The 9,200-nt window shown below is 42.7% G+C and overlaps 1 protein-coding gene across 1 annotated transcript in view; it reads left to right on the top strand.

Moving 5' to 3' along the window:
* Nucleotides 1–1,670: 1,670 nt before the first annotated feature.
* The window catches only part of SLC7A13 (solute carrier family 7 member 13), an 81,752-nt gene continuing 74,222 nt past the window's right edge, over nucleotides 1,671–9,200 (top strand). Inside the window, exon 1 of the mRNA XM_033933463.1 lies at nucleotides 1,671–2,047. The gene's annotated coding sequence lies outside the window, so the exon portion shown is untranslated. The remainder of the gene's footprint in view (nucleotides 2,048–9,200) is intronic.

Below are 9,200 nucleotides of genomic sequence, written 5' to 3'. Positions count from 1 at the left end.
TTTTCACAGTGATTAATCCAGATCCCTAGGAGTAGCAACATTGCATGCTACCAATCCAGAGCACACTATGGACTTTTCCTCAAGGAACTTGTCCCAAACCTTTTTTAAACCAACTACATTATCCATTCTTACTACATCCTCTGGCACCGCATTCCAGAGCTTAACTATTCTCTGAGTGAAAAAAAAATTCCACCTATTGGTTTTAAAAGTATTTCCCTGTAACTTCATCAAGTGTCCCCCAGTCTTTGTAGTTTTTGACGGTGTGAAAAATCGATCCACTTGTACCCGTTCTACTCTGCTCAGGATTTTGTAGACTTCAATCATATCTCCCCTCAGCCATATCTTTTCCAAGCTGAAGAGCCCTAACCTTTTTAGTCTTTCCTCATACGAGAAGAGTTCCATCCCCTTTATCATCTTGGTTGCTCTTCTTTGAACCTTTTCTAGCGCCACTATATCTTTCTTGAGATAAGGAGACCAATCCTCCAGGTGAGGTCGCACCATGGAGTGATACAGAGGCATTATAACATTCTTTGCAAAGAGAAGGAAGAGTGATTAGCAATATATTCCCCATGACCCCACCAATGATCATGAGTGCATTAACCTTATTAGGACTCTACACCTGAATAAGGTTTTGCCACTGCATTTGTGTCTTTCATTCCTTAGCTACTCTTCTCATAGCGCCTGTTGCTCCACAACCACTTGTCCTTCATCTTGAGGTGTCAGCTGTTTTTGGCTCTGCAAATTATATATTGCATTTGATATAATTCTACAGGGCTAATACAATTTTAACCTTTTTGATATTTCGGGATAGGGGTCTGGGAATGGGTAGTACGGTACTGTTTCTCTCTCATTTTGTTTTATCTGTACTGTGTTGATTGGTGTTCCTTTCTTCCTATGAGAATATTGATTGATCTAAGCTGCTCTGCTATTGTAGACAAAGAGTGGTATATAAAGTCAAATAAACTAACAATAACCATATTTATACCTAAGCCCATCTTAGCATTCTCTCTGTGAGAAACTGCCCAGACCCTATATGTCCTGTTTGTCTAAATTAGATTGTAAGCTCTTCTGAGCAGAGACCGTCTATTACATGCTAAGTGCACATGTACAGCGCTGGGTATGCCTTTCAGTGCTTTAGAAATTATAAATAGTAGTAGCAACTTTCTGTGCATGAAGACTGTAAAGTGTTTACTGCAAAAGGACACTGCTGAGATACAGCGCCTGTGTGTATGCAATCACACAAGGCCACTTTTGTTAATCTCATGCTAAACTAAAACAGCTGGAGAAACATCTTCTTGCAAAGACACAATAATCCTGAGTGGAAAGTTCCAGTCTGCTCAAAATGCTAGTAAAGTGACAGACATTCTGCTAGAAAGGTATAAGAAATGATACCAGAACGTGGGAGGAATTACCATTATTGTCATGAAGCAAGGGTGGACTCTGCCTTCCCTACCCCTATGACCTACAGCAAGCAGTTGGCCACTATAAATAAGTATTATGTATTCACAGGGACTTATTCAATAGAGATGTTTTCCATAGGCAGAGAATGAGAAGCATCCGTTCTACACAAGGTCTATAGTGTTGTAACTGAATACCGTGAAGTGTTTTGTACTGTCTGCAAGGTCTGTTCCATGTATTCACCGAGGGCAAACTTTTCACAGCTGCCTTTTCAATAACGTAATCCAGATCTTATTCCTCTGAACTTCCAAGAAGACGCATGTTTTGTCAGGGACCTGGCAAATTACTGAAAGTAGCAGAGCCTAGCTATATTGCTCAATCATGACTCTTTGAAATCTCATTTCAATAAAATCTCTGTGCACTAGCCTTTATTATTTTCGGTGCGTTGTAGCTGAAATGGATGACACATAAGGCAGAACACCCATGCCTCTTGACCGAGAACACTAATATTCGTATCAATTACCACACGGAGAACCAGCTGCTAAATTAAACCTTTGGAATACTCACAGTTATTTCAGGGCAGAGCTAAGTAAACATTTACTATCCTGCACTCTGGGTAGCCTGGGCACTAAAGTACAGTATCATAAAGGTAAGATTTGACTTTATGTTGTAGTTTGTCTCAGGTTTTGGTGAATGGCTTATATATAAAAGGAAAATATAAGCAACTATCTTGATCATAAATTAAAATTGTCTAGTCATTTTAAATAAACAGCTGTTATAGTAGACAGGTTACTGTAGAAAAAAAAATACAGACGTGCAAGACATATTTGTATGTGGGGTTTTTTTTCAAATTTCAGCTGCTTAAACGCCCCATCAGTACTTAAAATAAAATTTTACAATTTCTCCTGAAAAGTATTTTGTTGGTTTATGGGCCAGTTACTAGACTTTTTCCACAAAGCTTCACATCTCTTCAAAAACACATGTATCACATTGCTCTGTTTTTGCTGTAGCTCAGGCATGGTGTCTGGTCTTTAATGGTGAGTTAGAATACTGTGACTTGTACATCTGTTAACTGGAAAACAACTGATTCATTGGACTTGGGCTAGACTCCAAGCATTTCATGTTTCAGTTCAGTTTTGTATGACTAAATGTGGAATTGACAATGTATTATGTTAACCTCTTTTATTTAACTTCATAAATTATACGATATTAATACATCCAATATTTCTGTTAGTAGTCATAATAATTCAAAAAAATAATACAAAAATAATCCATTTCCTATTGGACCAATATACTAACAAAAAGAGAAGTAACCCTTACTTTTTTTTAAACATAGTCCTCAATAAGAGAGGGAGGAGACAAAGAAAGAGAAATTCTTCCAGGAAAGACCACATATTAAAAATTTTAAAGGAAATTAAGTGAAGGCCGATGGCTTAATAATAACAGACTTGAGTTATACCGAAAATCACTATGGTGCAAATGAAACTCCTTTTCCTTCTAAAAAGAAACGTAACTGCTGAGAATCATAGAAAATATATCTATTGTTTTGAAATACAACAAAACATTTACAGGGAAATCTTAACTGAAAAGAAGCTCCTAATGATAGAACTTTTTCCCGGTATGTAAGAAATTCTTTCCTTCTGGTCTGAGTCCATTTTGAAACATCCGGATATATATATATTCTTTCTCCCAAAAAAGAAGCTTGGAAAAGATATGGCTGAGGGGAGATATGACTGAAGTCTACAAAATCCTGAGCAGAGTAGAACGGGTACAAGTGGATCGATTTTTCACACCGTCAAAAACTACAAAGACTGGGGGACACTTGATGAAGTTACAGGGAAATACTTTTAAAACCAATAGGAGGAATTTTTTTTCACTCAGAGAATAGTTAAGCTCTGGAATGCGGTGCCAGAGGATGTAGTAAGAGTGGATAATGTAGTTGGTTTTAAAAAAAGGTTTGGGACAAGTTCCTGGAGGAAAAGTCCATAGTGTGCTCTGGATCGGTAGAATGCAATGTTGCTACTCCTAGGGATCTGGATTGGTCACTGTGAGAACGGGCTACTGGGCTTGATGGAGCATTGGTCTGACCCAGTAAGACTATTCTTATGTCTTTGTGGATATTTTTTGTTTCATGAGTAAATCAAGGAAAATTTATGTTGTTTACCTGCAATTAAATCACTTTCTTTTCCAGAGATAAATTAAAAAAGGGGTTGACATGATATGTGAACATTTCTTAAGAAAGAACTGAATATTTAATGGGGTGTCCTAATTTTTTCACATGACTGTATGTTCCCACAGCAAACAGCTGTAAAGGATAAGAAAGCAGACTCCACAGGCTCTCAAAGATGTAGTATGTACCTAAAGGGTGGCCAGGCGTACAGCTGCTGGAGACTAAGAACAGACTGATTGTAGATGGGACTGCACAACCTACTTGTACTAATGCCAAAAGTCAACGTGTCTCAGTCTCCACCTGCTGGCAGAGAAACATAAACCCATCCGTTCTGTGCTGGATGGAGGGAAAGTAAAATTACTTGCCGTTAGTTTTCTTTTTTTTTTTTTTTTAATTCTTTATTTAGATTTTTCAAATAAACAACAATTTGTGCTTAACAGGCAACATACGATATTAATACATTCAATATTTCTGTTAGTAGTCATAATAATTCAACTTCATAAATTATAGATGAGCAGTAATTAGATTTGTTTTTTTTTCCCAAATGAAGAACTAGAGTTCCACATAGCTAATGTGAACTTGTGGGTTTCTTTGGGTCTGGTTTGGTCTGCCAGTTTTCTCCTACTAAGTCAGACTTGCAGTGCGGTTGGAAGGTGATCTGGGATCTAGTGTGAGGGCTTCCATTGGCAACTACTTGATGATTTTTCTTCTTTTTTCTATCCCCTCCCAACTCTTTTGGTCCAGTCATTGAAGTGAGAATCCTCAGCAAGTCATCACATCACAGATCCTTCCAAAACTGCAAATGTGGACCCTAAATCTAACCACTAGGTGATGTTGTTTCACAATGGCAATAACCCTCTCCTGCCCCCCTGAGGCTACTGGGGGCATGGTTCAGACCGCAGGAGTTAGCTAGGCTGACTCCCGCAGTTGGTGCTGAGTTTGGATATTCAATACTGGGCTGCTTCTGGTGAGCTGCATTGAATATCAGGTCTACTCGTATTTTTAGACACTAAAAACTTAGCCATCCATGTCAATACCCAAATCTAGATGATTTTCATAGCAGTCAAAGATAGAACACCTTTTTAAGCAGTCCAATTTGGCCGCTCAACTTAGCCGGCCAGTGGTCTGAATTTCATGGATAGCCAGCTATTCACTAACCGCTAATGGTGGCCATCTCATGCTGAATATTAGTGTTTAGGTGGATAAGTGCTATTTAACTAACCAGGAGCTGTTCCTGGCCAGCCAAATAGCTCTGAATACCGGACAGTGTCTCAGCTGTATACACATCCTTAGCCCCAGCTGATACAGAAGCTGATCTGGGAAATAAGCTTAGGTCCATCTACATGGCAATGCACTGTACTGCCTACAACCTACTGGATTACAATGGGCATTTTTCCAAGTGTATCGCAAACTAGTGTGCCTCCTGAGATTTCAAGTGTGCTGCGTCACACTGGAGAGGAGGAGAGGTGCCGATTGACTGCCTATAGGACGTGCCTCTTGCGGCGAGAGGCATGTCCTGGAGGCCAGAGGTTCTCAACACGCAGTGCCAGTGCAGTATGTCTCACAACTTCCTGCTGCTGTCGCCTATCTCCTAGGACTCCCGCCTTTCTTGTCTTCTCTCCCCACCCCAGAACTGGCAGCATCAGCTCACTGTGTGCTTTTAACTTCTCCACAGAGCTGCTGCTAGTATTAGTTTAGCCGCGGTTTCATCAGGCAGCCTCGGCCGGCCCGCTTCGATAACACAACTTCCTCTTTCATCAGAGGTGGGCCGGCTTAGCAAAGGCCCCAGGCTGCCTGATGAAACCACGGCTAAACTAATGCTAGCGGTAGCTGTGTGGGGAAGTTAAAAGCACATAGTGAGCTGCATTTAGGGAGAGGAGAGGTACTGCTGAACAGGGGAGGAGGGAAAGTGAAGGGAGGAGAGATACTGCTGGACATGGAGAAGCGGGAGGAGGGAAAGGGAAGGGAGGAGAGATACTGCTGGACAGGGGGAAGGGAAGGAAGAGGGAAGGTAGACAGGAGATGGGAGAAGGGGTACTGCTGGACATGGGGAGAGGTGCTGCTGGACAGTGGGAGGAGGGAAAGGGAAGGTAGAAGAGGTGTTGCTGGAACTGGCAGAAGAGGAGGGAAAGGAAAGGTGCTATATACTGGAGGGGAGGGTAAGATTGTACATGCGGAGAGAGTATATTAGTTGTGAGGGGTTGGGGGAGGAAAGGAAGGAAGGAAAATTGTTGCAGGAGGAGAGTGATGAGAGAAGGAGAAATGGACATGAGGTAGAGGAGAGAAAGAAATGGTGCATGGGGATACAGCATGTTGGGTTGTGGGGTGGGAAGGAGGGATGGCACTCAAGGGAGGAGGCAAGGAGAGAGAGAAAGTGTGTAGGAGGCAGAAAGTGTTGGACTCATGGAGAGGGAGAGATGGATGGGGAGGACAGAAAGGACCGAAAGAGAAATGTCACACTTGGAGGAAGGAGGAGAGGGCAGACAGTGAAAAGTTGTACTCATGGAGGGAAAGAGTGAGATGTTGGTTGGGAGAGGGAAGGAGGACCGGAGGAGAAGAAGCATGCTGGAGGAAGAGAGAAAGAAATGTTGGACTGTCGAAAAGGAGGGAAAAATGTTAGACTGGGAGGGGGGACAGAAAGGAGGAAGGGAGGGGAGATGGACTGCAGGAGGCAGAAAGGAGGAAGGGAGAGAGAAATGTTACACTGGGGGGGGGGGAGGAGAGATGACTCAAGGAAGGTAGAGATACCAGCAGGGAATGGAAGGGAAGGAGGGGAGTCTGGTATGCTATAGAAACAATAATAATAGTAGTAGTAGTAGAGAAAGATGCCATACTGGGAAAGGGGGAAAGGAAGGAGAGAGATGTCGAACCACTGGGAGGAGGGAGGGAAGGCAAGAGATGTAGGACTACTGGGGGGAAAGGAGAGAAGGAGAGAGATGTTAGACTATGGAAATGCGGAGGGAAGGAGAGAGAGATAAGAAGGGAAGGGAAGACATGGAAAAGTAGATTTTGAGAAAAAAGCAGAAAAATGGAAAAACTGAATGTTAAGTTAATGCCAAAGATGGATGCAGGTGAAGGAGAGAAAAACAGCCAATGAATAAGAAGGCCCTGGAAACACAGTTAAGAGCACAGAAAAATAAAATCACCAGACAACAAAAGTAGGGAAAATGATTTTATTTTCAATATAGTGATTGAAATATGTCAGTTTTGAGAATTTATATCTGCTGTGTATATTGTGTGTAAATGGAAAAAAATGTATTACAATTAGTAAAGGGGAAGGGGTCTGGTGCAGAACTTGGGTTGGTCTAAGGCAGAGCTTAGACAGTCTAAGATTGGGGGTACTCAGTTGATATTTGTTAGACTTAGGGGGCACTTAACTTGAAGTAGTTGAGAAACACTGCTGTAGGCAATCAGCCAGCACCAGTGTCTCTCCTTTTCTCTGGCCCTCTTCCCTGCTGGCACTCACCACAGGCATCTCAGGGCCCGTCTGGAGGGCCTCTACCCATGTGCAGACATCGACATAATGATGTTGTGCTTGAAGCAAGTCTCTTTCAATTGAAAGAAAACATGAGTGAAAGGGCATAGGATGAAGTTAAGAGGATAAATCTAAGGAAATACTATTTTACAGAAAGGGTGGTGGATGTGTGGAACAGTCTCCTGGAGGAAGTATTGGAGACAGAGACTGTCTGAAATTCAGAAAGCAAGGGACAGGCCTGTTGGATCTCTTAGGGAGAGGTGGTAATTGTGGATGCTGTGGGTGACCAGAGTGGATAGACCATTTGGCCTTTATCTGCCATCATGTTTCTATGTTTCACTTTAACCCAATTTTGAGTCTTTTTTTGCAACTGAAGCACTAATCTTGTGCTTACCTGAGAGCTAAAGGTCATTTTGGTTCCTAGAAATTTGTCCACATGGCGGCTAAATCAGTACGGAAGGACAGGGAGAAAGTACTAGGAGCAGAGCCCAAGATGGCAGATCAAATGTCCCCTCCGAGCCCTTCCATCAGCTCAGCCTGATGAAATTGTTGTGGAAGTCCAATTGGCAGTGGAAGAGGCATTCGCTTAAAAAGCTGCAGCAGCTTCAGGACTTAATTGATTCTGCACATGAGCAATTAGATAGTATGGAACTAGAGATGGACGCTCACCTGCTTCGCATGGACGCATTGGAGAATTCACTTGATTCTGTGGCACAGGAGCAACAGCAACTTCAGAAGTGTGTAGCGGTGTTGGAACAGAAGGTACAGTAGAGGACCTGGAGAACCAGTCCCAATGTAACAATGTGTGGTTCATTGGACTCTCTGAATCGGTAAAAGACCTAGAATTTTTTGGGGGGAGGGGTCCTGAGGCCCTGTTTACCTAGTTGTTATAGGTGGATATACCTACCTTGAGTTGGTGAAATTAGAACACTCAGGCTTAGAGTGCAGGGAGGAGAGCATAACCGGCCATGTGTAGCGATTGTGTGGTTGTTGAACTTTGCGCACAAACAGACCATTTTGTAAGCCTTCTGTCTTCGTAAAACCTTGGAATATCAAAATTAGTTAGAGTGCAGCGCAAGGCTTTTGATCCTGTGTGCTCCCAATTGTATACCTATAAGATTTATTTTGCTCTGCTCTACCTGCATGTTTGCATTTAGTCTACAAGGGCATTGGAGAATGCATGTATTTGAGAATGTCACTACTGCCAAAGGCTTCTTGAAGGCTCTTCCTGAAGCAGTGATAAGCTCATGTTTATTTTTTCACTCAGAGAATAGTTAAGCTCTGGAACACGTTGCCAGAGGATGTGGTAAGAGTGGTTTATGTAGCTGTTTTTTTAAAAAAAAGGTTGGACAAGTTCCTGGAGGAAAAGTCCTCTCCCATAGGCCACTCTCACTGCATCCCAGAATGCACAGGGAAGGAGGCCTAAGACTCCAGTTGGCCCATGTGCCTAAGGCCCTTCCTATGGGAGGGGCCTTAGGCATCTGAGCCAATCAGAGCCTTAGATCCCTCTCCGGTGCATCCCAGAATGCAGCTCACCATTTTGGAGTTGCAGGTCGGCCGGACAGAGGGTGTGAACATCTCTATGGCTGGACATTCAACTGAAAGGTAGGGGGGGGTTTGGGGTAGAGTAATGGGGGGGCCTGAGCCTTGGGCTGCTTAAGGAAAACCACACCCACGTCCAGCCGTGGGTGAGCTTAAGTGTCCCAACGCGTCTCCCTGCACCTATGACAGATGCCTACAGTGTAGGTGGCCTGTCTCAGAGTATTTTTTTTAAGAAAACATGCATCCCGATTAGCTGGTTAGACAGCAGTAGAATGCCTACCACTGCCTAAAATCGGGATGCCGTTTATAGAGTTTGCCCCTGAATGTGTACAATAAAGGTTTTTACCTGACTACTGAAGGGTGGCCAATGATTGCTGTTTTTTAAAACGGGTTTCAGGGAAGATCCAGGAAATTACAGACCAGTAAGCCTGACTTCAGTGACGGAGAAAACAGTGGAACCAATTATAAAAAAATAAAATTGTGGAACAAGTAGACAAACATGATTTAAGGGGACAGAGTCAGCATGGGTTCAGCCAAGGGAGATCTTGCCTCATCAATTTGCATGACTTCTTTGAAGGTGTGAATAAACGTGGATAAAAGTGGGCCAGTTTATAT

The sequence above is a fragment of the Geotrypetes seraphini genome, chromosome 2 (assembly GCF_902459505.1).
Source record: "Geotrypetes seraphini chromosome 2, aGeoSer1.1, whole genome shotgun sequence".
NCBI lineage: Eukaryota > Metazoa > Chordata > Amphibia > Gymnophiona > Dermophiidae > Geotrypetes > Geotrypetes seraphini.
The sequence above is the reverse complement of the archived record's forward strand: the minus strand, read 5'-3'. Positions and strand labels throughout refer to the sequence as shown.